This window comes from Ursus americanus, chromosome 16 (assembly GCF_024610735.1).
Source record: "Ursus americanus isolate L20-20 chromosome 16, mUrsAme1.1.p, whole genome shotgun sequence".
In the NCBI taxonomy this organism is placed as follows: Eukaryota; Metazoa; Chordata; class Mammalia; order Carnivora; family Ursidae; genus Ursus; species Ursus americanus.
The window spans coordinates 219,971-235,181 of NC_142142.1; the positions used below are offsets into that span (position 1 = coordinate 219,971).

Sequence of the window (15,211 nt, forward strand, 5' to 3'; positions counted from 1 at the left end):
GGTGAGGAGAAAAGAAGGAGAGGAAGGAAGGGAAGGAGGAAGAAAGAAAGGAAAAACACTGAGTACCTACTAAGTGGTAGTCATTTTCACATGTTGTCCTATTTAATCATTGTTTCCCCTGAGAAGAATTATTACTGTCATTTTTTATTAATTGGGAAATTGGATTTAGAGGAGTTAAATCACTTTTCTATGGTCACAGGTCTACATAAGTACCAAAGGCAGGATTCAATCCCAAGTCAGAATGACTGCAGAGCCCATACTCCTTTCCCTATACGACCACACTTCTTTTGCAAATGACAATATAGCGGTGTCAACTATTCCAGGATGTAAGCTTGAAATTAGTCACTTGCCAAAACAAATAAGAAAAATAACTCAGGACTCCTGTCTCAACTTCAGAGAATTTTTCTTAAATCCATTTGCAATAACAAGGAAAAAAAGAGAACCACTTAAAATCTTTGAGAACTATTCCCTCATTGATGCAGTCACCAACCTCAGCAAAGACTTACCTGGTCCAGCTCATATGGCTAGAAAATGTAAGTCTCACAAGGATCAAAGATAAGCTTCTCAAATTCTTCACAAAGTTAAAAAAATGAAGTCAAATGTCATAGATAGCTAGAAGTACAGCCTGCTCTAAAAGCCTCCTTCTTCCTAGTCAAATTCTCTTTATTCTCCATTGAACAAAGAGAAATTGGAAGAATATGACGGATGACCCCAGTTCAGACCTACAGTCCAGCCTACCAAAGCCAGTCTTCAAACAAGGCAGGTAGACAGCCATCTAATTACGTTTCTAGGTGGTGCACAGGATCTCCCTGCCCAGAAATGCCTCCTCTTCATGCCTGCTTCCCTGGCTCAAACAGTATACATCCACTCCCTTGTGAAGCTATCTGCTTTTTATAAAAACCAGGCCAACTATCACATATAAACATGCTGATGTAGTTCCAATAAAAACAAACTGGTTTCTAAGGGCAGAAAGCTCAAGTAAAGCTGGTGACTTGAGGCCCAGCACATGCTTGCACATAGTGGGAGTTTATAAATGCCCTTTGGCTTGAATAGGATTGAATCATGTTGATTTCCAGAGCAAAGAATCCTACATGTTATTGCCCTTCTCTAAACTTTTATCTAGTGCCCAAAGCAAAATCAATTGCTCTAGGAGAAAGCAGGTTTTAAGGACAATAATAACATGCAAGTAAATAAATTCTTACTAAGAAATGAGAGAGTCACTTACACACCAAAAAAGAAAAGGTTAAGTTTCCTAAAAGGAACAAAAGCAATTATTTGTTAATTCAATGTCCTAGTTAAATGTAAATAAAGTTTAGTTGTTTACCTTACAATAGTCTATATTTAAGGTCAGGTTTGATCTAAGAACATTTTAATCTACTAAAACTACCTGAGAGCACTCTCCTCTACCTATGTATGTTCCCCAGGAAATGCCCAAATTTCCAGACAGTGCTGATGTGATTTAGGATGTCCCCCTTTAGTATCTAGGCCATTTACTTTTTAAAAATAAACTTTTTTAGAATAATTTTAAATTTACAAAAAAAAAAAAGTGAAGATAGTAACAAAGATTTCTCATATACCCTATACCCAGTTTCCTCTATTATTAACATCTTGTATTAGTATGGTACATTTGTCATGATTAATGAACCAATATTGCTACATTATTATTAACTAAAATTTATACTTTATTCTCACTTCCTTAGTTCTTACCTTAAATCCATTTTTTTTTTTGTTTCAGGATCCCATGTAAGATACCATATTACAGTTAGTTGTAACACCTCCATAGGCTCCTCCTGGTTATGAAAGTTTCTCAAACTTTCCTTGTTCTTGATAACTTTGCCAGTTTTTAGGAGTACCGGTGAGGTATTGCTCATAATATCCCTCAACTGAGGTTTGTCTGATGTTTTCTTATGATTACACTGGAAAAGGGGAGAAAGACCACAGAGGTAAAGTGATATTTTCATCACAGCATATCAAACATACATACTATCAACATGACTTATCACTGTGGACATTAACCTTGAGCACCTGACTGAGGTAATGTTCATCAGTTTTCTCCTATGTAAAGTTACTCTCTTTCCCTCTTTCCATACTGTACTCTTTGGAAAAAAAAGTCACCATGCACAGCCCATACAAAAACAGAGGGTGGTTATGCTCTGCCTCCTCAAAAGCAGAATATCTAAATAAATTATTTAGAATTCTGCATAGGAGATTCATCTATTCTCCCTCATTAATTTATTTAATCTTTTATTTACATCAGTGTGGATGAAAATTCATTTTCTACTTTACGTTATAATCCAAAGCTATTTATGTTTTGCTCAAATTGTTCCTGCTTTGATCACTGAGAATCCTTTTAGTTTGTTCCTATATCCCTTTGACCTACCCCCATCATTGTGTTTTTATTGGGTACCTCCTTACTTTCTGACACTATACAATAAACCAGGCTTATCTTACATATTTCCCATCCCAGTCCGAAAATCAGCCACTTCTCCAGGGAACCCTTGTCTCTTCTAGCTTTTTTGTTTGATTGGTTGGGTTTGTTGTTGTTGTTTTTTTGAGAATGATATTAGAAATAAAGTGCTCATTGCTACTAGGCCCTCTCCCAGACACCCAGGCAATAGCAGTCCCAGTAGTTTCTAATTTCATAGACCAATAATTCTTTTTTAAATTTAGGGGCCGAAATAGGCTTTTTAACTCTTTAATGTTTTCAGATAAAGACATCTGAAAATTATACTTCTATTGCTATCATTTTACAAAAGAGAGCAAAGAGCAAGGATATAAAATCAGAACAAAGAAGTCACTAAATAAGTCTAGTTTTACAAAAAACTGACTACATGGACCTTATTTTCCTCATTTTACCAGTGATGATTCACTCATTGATAAATACCAATCAAAGGAGTGCCCTTTACCAATCAACTAGAGAAAATAATTCTCTGAGCTGTACTTAAGGTAACCTTTTAGGATAAAGTGGACATGCTGAGACCTAGTAAACAAGTCCTACGATTGGGATCTAACTCCTTCTACCCTCCTAATTGTCTCTCCTTCCACATTCCATCCCCCTACCCCGGCCTTGCCTACTACATACAGAGACCATTAGCATTAAGCAAAGAAAGAGCTCAGTATCTGGAAGGAGAGAGAGACAATTTACAACGCACAGTACTTTGAACCTAACTATACTAAATACTATAATTTAGGCCTGGATAACCAGTTGTGTATTGTGGCTGCTGCCTAAGGTATCATGGTAATAGGGAAGAGATGGGAAAAAATGAAGCTGGGAAGGTATGCAAGTGACCAGTACTGCAGTGTTTCCATTCCTAGGCTCCTGATTGGCTAAGGAAAACATCATGGCATTATGATCATCACAGAGATGTAATAAGATTTTTGGGATTCTGAAATGATTGTAGTGGTAGTGGTGTAAAATATGGACTAAAGAAATTGTTAAGCCAAACCTTGCTCATCATCAGACCCATCTATGGAGATTTGTAAAAGCTCAAAATCATGGGCTCCCAACCCAGCCCAAAATAATCAGAATGTTTTTTCATGCTTAGGACCTAGAGAGCTGTAGTGAAGCAAACAAATAAAAGCAAAAAACTACCAGAGAATCTGATCTAGAGGGTCCCTGGATCAGTGAATGGGAATTGCTGAACTACAGAGAAGAGGGATTAGAGACAGTAAGACAAAGCGTGCCAGTGTGAAATGAGAAGGGCTTGGACTCTGGCAATGCAGATAGGACAGAAACTGGATTCCAGAGATATTACCGAGACTAACATCAGAAATACTGGCTAATTGATCAGATATTAAAGTAACCAAAAAATGACAGTGGAGTTTTCAACTTGGGCAACTACACGAATGGTTATTTCACTAGCCAAGTTAGGGTATGAGGAAAAAGGAAGCATATTTGAGATAGAAGATAATGAACTTGGCTTGAGAATGTGCTGTTTCTGGTACAGAAACAGAATATCTGGGTGGAAGTATCTAGAAGACAGGTAAATTTTTAGATTTGGGGAAAGGCAGGACTAAAGATAAAGATTTTTAAGCCATTAACATGCAAGTGTTTTGGTAGGGAATAAGGAGATATTAGTTTGGAGGTAAAAAAAATGAAGAAAACTAATAGTTGACAGTGAAAACTGTGGCAGGACAAACATTAACATGCAAACTTTACTTCTCCAATCGCCAGTCTAATTTTCTCCATATCTCCCTCTCAAAAAAGGAAAGGTTTACTTTGCTGGAGAGAGAGTCTAAGTCAACCTTAGGAATGACAGGAGGCGGGGATGAAAGAGAAATGAGGAAAACAAAGAATTGCAGGGGGCTAGGTGTCAAGAGAGATTTGGGGGCTTTATGGAAAGAGATGCCCCAGAGTAGCTGGGGTCTGTGATGAAAGTAGATAGGATCGGAAGGAAATTCTTATAGACTTTGCTGAGGCGTATGCATAAACCTAGTTTTTGAGAAATGAAAAAAAAAAGGATTATTTTGAAGTTAATTTTGGTTGTTGTGCTGTATTTCTTTCACTTCAGCACCACTCCAAGCCTGAAATCATGGAGATCTAAACTTAATTAAGGATAAAGAATTATTAGACGTGATAATACAGTAAGAAAGTAGAGTTCCTGGAGTACTATCATTACATTAAAAAAAAAAAAATACAATCCCAAGAGTGGTATCACTCAGGATACCTGAATTAAGGGACAGAGTTTGAATGGTGGCATTAGATATTAACTGAATTGGAATGAACTCAATTTATTTTGTCTTACACATTCTCTCACCTCTCCTTGCTATTTCCCAGACCTGAGTTCAAGCTCTTATCACTTTTCTTCCATACTATTGCTCTGTTTCCGGTCTCAGCAACCTCTCTGTCACACCTACAGTCCATCCTCTTATACTACATAAATGAATTTTCTCAGATGAAGAGTTTATTATACCATTCCTCAGACCTTTGAGAGCTCCCCATTTTTTTCCAGAAGCAAATCTGAACACACTACTGTACTAAGTGGATATGGTGAGCTGGCATTCAGCATCCATTTTAAGTGTGTGCCTTATTTTTTTATAATAATTTTTATTATGTTATGTTAGTCACCATCCAGTATATCCTTAGTTTTTGATGTAATGTTCCATGATTCATTATTTGCGTATAATACCCAGTGCACCATGTAATATGTGCCCTCCTTAATACCCATCACTGGCCCGCCTTCTTAAACTGTAGAGGATGAAAAACTGAAACTACTCTTCCCAGACTGTCTATAGCTGGACTTCTGGAATCAAAGTTCTACCAATTAATGCACATCCACATGAGAAAGAAGGAGAGACCAACTTTATGCTACTTCAGCTACTGCTATAGCAAGCATGATCATGGAGATACTGAGCTTTTCTGCAGCACAGTTCCAGAATCTAGCCTAGCTTCTGGGTATTGAGAGGCAATTATAGTCATAACAGTGATCAGGCTTAGTTCTAAGCACTTCTAGTGATTTCATAAGCACTTCATAAGCACTTCTAGTGATTTCATAAGCACCTAATTCTCCATATTAAACTTTCATAAGCACTTCTAGTGATTTCATAAGCACCTAATTCTCCATATTAAACTTTTTCTGTTTAAAATATTTAGAGAGGTTTCTGTTTCTGTTTCCCTTGAGGGAACCCTTGACTGATTGATACAATGACATTAAACAATTTTACAATTTGGCCTCCAATCCTCATCTCAAACCTTATCTTGAGTCATTCTTACAAGGATACTTCATGCTATAGCCACACAAGATCATTTGCCATTCCAGAATTTAATCTATACTCTCCCCTCTCATCTCTGCAAGTGCCGTTCCTTCTGTTTTCATTGTTATCTATTGCTGCATAACAAATTACCCCAAAACTTAATCGCTTATAACAACATTTATTATCTTGTGTTGTTGTGGGTCAGGAACAGGGTCCTCTGCTTCAGAGCTCTCACAGAATTGCAATCAAATGTTGGCCAGGGCTATATTCATCTCAAGGCTAATCAATTCCAAGTTCATTCATGTTATTGTTGGCAAGATTTAGTTCTTTGTTTGCTAGTGGCCGAAGTTTGCCCTCAGTACTTTCCCATGTGGAACTCTCCCATTGGGGCAGCTCAGAAAATGGCAATTTGCTTCATCAGAGCCAGCAAGAGAAAGAGCCAAAGATAGAGAGTGACAGCAAGATGGAAATCATAATATTTTAGAGCTAATCTTGGATGTGACATTTCATTACTTTAGCTATTATTCTATTCATTATAAGCAGCACTACATCCAGACCACACTAAAGAGGAGGGGATTATGCAAGAGCAAAAATACCAGAAGGCAGGGATCACTGGGAGCCATTTTAGAAGGTTGCCTCCCACCACATAAATGAATCTTTCTCATTCCTTTTCTTTGCAATTTGTTTATATAATGCCACACTCTATTATTGTTGAGTTGTATACATATTTTATTTTTCCTTTTATCTTTAGTACTTGTGTAGTACATGCTAAGCTAGCACATACTTAGTTGGTTCTCAGTAAATGTTGAATGAATGAATGAATGCACGTATTTGGGATTTCATGAGTTCTAAGTCTCACCTTTATCCAGCTATCTGAACTAAGTGTTAAGATCATTTATTATAGGGCCAACTGTTCCTGTCTACCTAAATATTGTTCATCTTGATGTCTTACTTTTGGTGTAGAATGCAGTTGTGAGCAAACCAGAAGAATACATAAAGGCAATTGTATTTGAACTTTACTCTCTGAGTTGGCTATTGACTCACTGCTATAAGCAATCTCATATTAATATTTATTTTAACAAGGAAACTGCAGTGTGTTTTGAACTGTGGGCAAGTCAAAGACTGTGGTGCCTCAGCAACCACAAATCCAATAAATATTGACAAAAATTTGGTTTCTTGGTCTGTAGATTTTTATTTTAGTGTTTGAAGTCTAGGATGGTTTCCTGGCAATCTGGAATTCTGCATACTAAATACTATCATTTTCTAGAAGTTAGATCCCTTTTGGAACATTTACAGACTTCTACTTTTTACTACTCCAATTCTGTTGTTATTTTCTTTGTATTTGGCCTTCAGCTAAGTTGAAGACATTCTTTGTGATCAAAAAAGAAAAAATCAATTAAAAGTAAAATCTCTATGAATATGAAAAGACCTAATAGAACATTCCATGTACATATTCTTTTATCTGTAAAGATTATCATTTCAGCAAAAGTCAACATCATAAATAATAATAATAGCAAATTACAAAATGTATAAAACTGCTGTATCATAACAAAATATCTTAAAATCATATTATGTTAATCTCTATTAGTAGGTTTTTGGAAAGAATCTATTAAAAAGCAGCAAGAGGAAAGAACGACAGTTACATACAAGGGGAAATCCCTATAAAGCTATCTGCAAATTTTTCAGCAGAAACTTTGAAGGCCAGAAGGGAGTAGCAAGACATATTCAAAGTGCTGAAAGGGGAAAATCTGTAGCCAAGAATACTCTATGCAGCAAGGTTATCAGTCAGAATAGAAGGAGAAATAAAGGTTTCCCAGACAAAGAAGAGCTAAAGGAGTTCATGACCACTAAGCCAGCCATATAAGAAATATTAACAGGGACTTTGAGTGGAAAAGAAAGACCCTAAGTGAGAGTATGAAAAGTAAAAAACAAAAAAGCAGTGAAAATAAGTATTTCTATAAAAATCAGTCAAGGGATTCATACACTAAAATGATGGAAAATATGACACCATGTACTTAAAACATGGGGAGGAAAGGAGTAAAGAATGGGTTCAAACTTAAGCAACCATCAACTTAATATAGATTGCTATATGCAGATGTTTTATACAAACCAAATGCTAATTACAAATCAAAAACCAGTAATAGACATGCAAAAAATAAAGATATAGGAATCCAAGTATATCACTAAAGAAAGCCAACAAACCACGAAAGAGAGCAAGAAAGGATCACCAAAAAAAACCTAGAAAAACAAACACAAACAAGTAACAAAATGGCAATAAATACATATCTGTCAATAATTACTTTGAATGTAAATGGACTAAATGCTCCAATCAAAAGACATAGGGTCTGGGTATTTACCCCAAAGATACAGACGTAGTGAAGAGAAGGGCATTATGCACCCCAATGTTCATAGCAGCATTGTCCACAATAGCTAAATCATGGAAGGAACTGAGATGCCCTTCAACAGATTAAGAAGTTGTGGTCCATATATACAATGGAATATTACTCAGCTATCAGAAAGAACGATTTCTCAACATTTGCTACAACATGGACAGCACCAGAGGAGATAATGCTAAGTGAAATAAGTCAAGCAGAGAAAGACAATTATCATATGATTTCTCTCATCTATGGAACATGAGAACTAGGAAGATCAGTAGGGGAGGAAAGGGATAAAGAAAGGGGGTGTAATCAGAAGGGGGAATGAAGCATGAGAGACTATGGACTCTGAGAAACAAACTGAGGGCCTCAGAGGGGAGGGGGTGGGGGAATGGGATAGACTGGTGATGACTAGTAAGGAGGGCACGTATTGCATGTTGCACTGGGTGTTATACACAACTAATGAATCATCAAACTTTACATCAGAAACCAGGGATGTACTGTATGGTGACTAACATAATATAATAAAAAAACATTAAAAAAAAAAGACATAGGGTGACAGAGTGGATAAAGAAACAAGACCTATCATATGTTGCCTACAAGAGATTCATTTTGGACCTAAAGACACCTGCAGATTGAAAGTGAGGGGATGGAGAAACATTTATCATGCATATGGATGTCAAAAGAAAGCTGGAGTAACAATACTTACATTGGACAAAATAGACTTTAAAACAAAGACTGGTGGGGTATCTGAATGGCTCAGTAAGTTGGGCATCTAACTCTTAATTTTGGCTCAGGTCATGATCTCAGGGTCGTAAGATGGGGTATCGTATTGAGTTCTGCACTGGGCACGGAACCTACTTAAAATTTTCTCTCTCCCTCTCCTGCTGCTTCTCAGCCCCTCAAATAAATAAATACATAAATACATAAATAAAACAAAGACTGTAACAAAAGACAAAGAAGGAAACTATATAATAATAAAGGGCATAATCCAACAAGAAGATAGAACAATTGTAAATATTCATGTACCCAATGTGGGAGCACTCAAACACAAAAAACAGTGAATAACAAACATAAAGGAACTAATCAATAGCAACACAATAATAGTAGGGGACTTTAACACACCATTTACATCAATGGACAGATTATCCAAACAGAAAATCAACAAGGAAACAGTGGCTTTGAATGACACACTGGACTAGATGGATTTAACAGATATATTTAGAACATGCCATCCTAAAATAGCAGAATACACATTATTATCAAGTGTATATGGAACATTCTCCAGAACAGATCACATATTAGACCAAAAATTAAATCTCAACAAATTAAAAAAGATTGAAGTCATACCATGCATCTTTTCTGACCATAATACTATGAAACTAGATATCAACTACAAGAAAAAAGTCTGGAAGAAGCACAACTACATGGAGGTTAAATAACATGCAACTTACTAAACAACGAATTGGTCAACCAAGAAATCAAAAAAGAAATTTAAAAATTACATGCAGACAAATGAAAATGAAAACACAACAGTCCAAAATCTTTGGGATACAGCAAAAGCAGTTCTAAGAGGGAAGTTTATAACAATACAGGCCTACTTCAAGAAGAAAAATCTCAAATAAACCACCTAACTCTATACCTAAAACAGCTAGAATAAGAAAAATAAACAAAACCCAAAACTAACAGAAGGAAGGAAATAATAAAGACTAGAACAGAAGTAAATAATACAGAAACTAAAAAAATAATAAAAGATCAATGAAACCAGAAACTGGTTCTTTGAAAAGATCAATAAAACTGATAAACCTCTAGCCAGACTCATAAAAGAGAGAGAGAGAGAAAGGACCCAAATAAACAAAATCAGAAATGAAAGAAGAGAAATAACAACCAACACCACAGAAACACAAAAAATTATAAGAGAATGTTATGAAAAATTATATGCCAATAAATTGGACAAACTAGAAGAAATGGATAAATTCCTAGAAACACATAACCTACCAAAACTGAAGCAGGAAGAAATAGAAAATTTGAACAGATCAAATACCAGCAATGAAATTGAATCAGTAATCATAAAACTCCCAACAAACAGAAATCCAGGACTAGACGGCTTCACAGGCGGATTCTACAACATATTTAAAGAACAGTTAATAATTCTTCTTGAACTATTACAAAAAACAGAAGAGGAAGGAAAACTTCCAAATTCATTCTCTATGAGGCCAGCGTTACCCTGATATCAAAACCAGATAAAGACATCACCAAAAAAGAGAACTACAGGCCAGTATCTCTGATGAATATAGACGCAAAAATCCTCAATAAAATATTAGCAAACCAAATCCAACAATACATTGACAAAATCATTCACCACAATCAAGTGAGATTTATTCCTGGGATGTAAGGGTAGTTTAATATTCACAAATCAGGGGCGCCTGGGTGGCTCAGTTGGTTAAGCATCTGACTCTTGATTTTGGCTCAGGTCATGATCTCAGGGTTGTGAGATCGAGCTCCACATTGGGCATGGAGTCTGGTTAAGATTCTCTCTCTCCCTCTCCCTTGCCCTCCCTACTCCTTCTATATATATATATTTGTAAATCAACCAACATGATACATCACACCAGTAAGAGAAAGAATACAAACCACATGATCACTACAAAAGATGCAAAAAAAAAAAAAAGCATTTAACAAAGTACAACATACATTCATGATAAAAGGCCTCAACAAAGTAGGTTTAGAGGGAATATACCCAAATATAATGTACACCCAAACTACATATAAGGCCTTATATGTAGATCCATAGCTACCGTCATATTCAATGGGGAAAAACTGAGAGCTTTTCCCACTAAGATCAGGAACAAAACAAGGATGTCCTCTCTCACCACTCTTATTCAACATTGTACTGGAAGTTCCAGACACAGCAATCAGACAAGAAAAAGAAATAAAGGGCATCCAAATTGGTAAGGAAGAAGTAAAATTTTCACTATTTACAGATGACATACTATATATAGAAAACCCTAAAGATTCCACCCAAAAACTTCTAAAACTGATAAGTGAATTCAGTAAAGTCACAGGATACAAAATCAATACACAGAAATCTGTTGCATTCTTATACACTAATAATGAAGCAGCAAAAATTGAAATTAGGAAAATAATCCGACTTATAATTTCACCCAAACCATTAAAATATCTAGGGATAAACTTAACTAAGGAGGTGAAAGACGTGTACTCTGAAAACTATAAAACACTGATAAAATTCAAGATGACACAAAGAAATGGAAAGATATTCCATGCTCATGGGTTGGAAGAACAAATATGTCTATATTATCCAAAGTAATCTACATGTTTAATATAATCCCCAACAAAATACCAATAGCATTTTTCACAGAATTAGAACAAACAATCATAAAATTTGTATGGAACCACAAAAGACCCTGAATAGCCAAAGTAATCTTGCAAAGAAAAAGAAAACCAGAGGTATCATAATTCCACACTTCAAATCATATTACAAAGCTATAGTAATCAAAACAGTATGGTACTGGCATAAAAATAGACACATAGATCAATGGAGCAGAATAGAAAACTCAGAAATAAACCCACGACTGCATGGTCTATTAATCCTCAACAAAGAAGGAAAGAATATACAATGGGAAAAAGTCTCTTCAACAAATGGTATTGGGAAAACTGGTCAGCTACATGATAATGAAACTGGACCACTTTCTCACACCATACACAAAAATAAATGCAAAATGGATTAAAGACCTAAATGTGAGGGAGGCCTGGGTGGCTCAGTCAGTTAAGTGTCTACCTTCAGGTCAGGTCATGATCCCAGGGTCCTGGGATCAAGTCCTGCCATCGGGCTCCTTGCTCTACAGGAAGCCTGATTCTTCCTCTGCCTGCTTCTCCCTCTGCTTGCTTCTCCCTCTGCTTGTGCTCTCTCCCTCTTTCTCTCTCTGACAAATAAATAAAATCTTAAAAAAAAAAAAAAAAACCTAAATCTGAGCCCTGAAACCATAAAATCCTAGAAGAGAGTACAGGCAGCAATTTCTCTGACATTGACCATAGCAACATTTTTCTAGATATGTCACCTGAGGCAAGGGAAACAAAAGCAAAAATAAATTATTGGGACTATATCAAAATAAAAAGTCTCTGCACAGTGAAGGAAACAATCAACAAAACTAAAAGGTAACCTACTGTATGGGAGAAGATATTTGCAAATGACATATCCAATAAACGGTCAGTATTCAAAATATATAAAGAACTTATACAACTCAACACCAAAAAACCAAATAACCCAATTTAAAAATGGGCAGAAGACACAAACAGACCTTTCTCTGAAAAAGATGTATAGATGGCCAACAGACACATGGAAAGATGCTCAACATCACTCATCATCAGGGAAATGCAAATCAAAACTACAATGAGGTATCACCTCATACCTGTCAGAATGGCTAAAATCAAAAAAACACAAGAAATAACAAGCGTTGACAAGGATGTGGATAAAAAGGACCCCTTGTGCACTGTTGGGAATGTAAACTGGGGCAGCCACTGTGGAAAACAATATGGAGGTTCCTCAAAAAGTTAAAAATATGCAGTAATCACATGACTGGGTATTTACTCAAAAACACAAAAACATTAACTCAAGGGATACATGCACCATCCCTATTATTATAGCATTTACAATAGCCAAATTAAGGAAGCAGCCCAAGTGTCCATCAATAGATGAATGGATAAACAAGATGTGGTACATATATACAATAGAATATTCTTTAGCCATAAAAAGAATGAAATCTTGCCATTTACTACAACATGGTTGGATCTAGAGGATATAATGCTAAGTGAAATATGCCAGTCAGAAAGACAAATACCACAGCATTTCACTCATATGTGGAATTTAAGAAACAAAACAGGGCGCCTGGGTGGCACAGCGGTTAAGCGTCTGCCTTCGGCTCAGGGCGTGATCCCAGCGTTCTGGGTTCGAGCCCCACATCAGGCTCTTCCACTATGAGCCTGCTTCTTCCTCTCCCACTCCCCCTGCTTGTGTTCCCTCTCTCGCTGGCTGTCTCTATCTCTGTTAAATAAATAAATAAAATCTTTAGGGGCGCCTGGGTGGCACAGCGGTTAAGCATCTGCCTTCGGCTCAGGGCGTGATCCTGGCGTTATGGGATCGAGCCCCACATCAGGCTCCTCTGCTATGAGCCTGCTTCTTCCTCTCCCACTCCCCCTGCTTGTGTTCCCTCTCTCGCTGGCTGTCTCTATCTCTGTCAAATAAATAAATAAAATCTTTAAAAAAAAAAAAAAAAAAAAAAGAAACAAAACAAATGAGCAAAAGGAGAAAAGAGAGAGGGAGAGAAACCAAGAAACATACTCTTAACTATAGAGAACAAACTGATGGTCACCAGAGGACAGGTGGGAGAGGGGATGGGTGGAATAAGTGATGGAGATTTAAAAGTACACTTATCATGATGAGCAATGAGCAATATATAGAATTGTTGAATTACTATATTCTACACCTGAAACTAATATAACACTGTATGTTAACTATACTAGAATTAACATCTTAAATTTAATTTAAAAAAAAAGAAAATCTATTAAAGATATACTATCAAGTAGAAAAACATAACGGAAATTTCTATGTAGTAGAGGTATGGGGAGATGTCTAAATCCAACTGGACCAAGCATGGAAAATATGTCTGGGTTGTAAATCTAGAAAGGAGGATGGCACAAGGTGTATGCCATTAGTAGACAACAGAGACAATGTGAATTTACCATGCGTATTAACTGGTATCTGAAGAAGCAAACCTGATCCCAATTTGGACTGAAACATGGCTTTGCCTGTGGGGAATCTTGCCGTATTTCTGAAACCCCAATGCAGGTAGATCAAAGTATTAAGATGTTCAGTCAAATAGCACTTTAATAACACTTAGAGTAAGCTGGGTACCCTGAATCTGCACAGGGGAAAAGTTCATGTGGTGGCAACCAGAGCTGGGGAACAATTCAAACTTTAATATAAGCAAGAAAATATTCCCATCCTTGCTCCCACTTCTATATGTCCCCTTCCTAACACCACTCTCCCATGGAAAAGGGAGGTACTAACCCAATTAGTAACAGCCAAGATCTCTTCTGGATCATATTTCCCTGGTAGGTGGAGTTATTCTGCTTTAAATCTCAGTGCCTATTCCTAGCACCCAATGGTCTGTTTTCTGTCTCAGACCAAGGCAGGGCCTGGTCCCAAGAGGCCAGGTAGCCATCCTCATCTATCACTTCCACCTTATATATGTGGTTAGATAAGTGGACTTGTGGTTCTTGTTGTGTCCTTCTCTTTCTGGATCCTACTTAAGCCTCCAGGTTTAAAGCCCTATGCTCAAAAGTTCTGCAGAGAGCCCTGCACTGGAGGTTATTGGCTGATATCAACCAAGTCTGGGTAGGGTCAGACATAATTATCCTTATTACACTGTCTATACTTTCTTTATTCTCTTTTACCAGAATGATGACTTGGGAAGCACCAATTTAACTTGCGTTTCTCTAGATCTGTTAAAGCAGAATCCTGCTTCTTGAAAAAAAGTTAATTAAGTTTATCCAGAAGTAGGACACTCAAACATGTTCACAAGCAAATATGGTCACCTATCATATGGCATTAAATTTTTTTCCCACTGCTCTTGGCCTAGTTACACTCCAGTGAGTACTATCATGTCTTCTACTAGACGCACTGACCACTTCCACTTGTTTCTTTCTCTCCCACCAAGCATCGTGACTATATCCTCTAGGTATCACCACAGCTACCAGATACCACTGCCTCTACTGAGTCCTGCTTCTGTATCCTCTGGGAATTGCCACACCCACAAGGTGCCGCTGACTATGCCAAATTCTTTTATTGCTTCCTTGGTGATATTCTAGGTCGTATCTACCAAGTAACAATGCTACTTCACTAGATGATGACTTGTCTACTGGAGACTGCTGCCTTTTCCTCCAGTTACCACAAAAATCTTCAGGCACTGCCATCTCTGCCAGGTATTACTGCAGTTACTATTGCCTGACACCAGTGCTGATGCACTGGAACCCTTGAATTCCCAAAGTGAAGAAATGTGTCTGGATAGGCTTGTGGGATTTAGCAAAACAAATACCAGAAAAATCCAATTATATCTGAATTT

The 15,211-nt window shown here is 36.9% G+C and overlaps 1 protein-coding gene across 1 annotated transcript in view; it reads right to left on the reverse strand.

Moving 5' to 3' along the window:
• The window catches only part of LOC123786575 (uncharacterized), a 211,407-nt gene that overhangs the window by 185,025 nt on the left and 11,171 nt on the right, over positions 1-15,211 (reverse strand). The window contains exon 3 of the mRNA XM_087868515.1: positions 1,708-1,916. The gene's annotated coding sequence lies outside the window, so the exon portion shown is untranslated. The remainder of the gene's footprint in view (positions 1-1,707; positions 1,917-15,211) is intronic.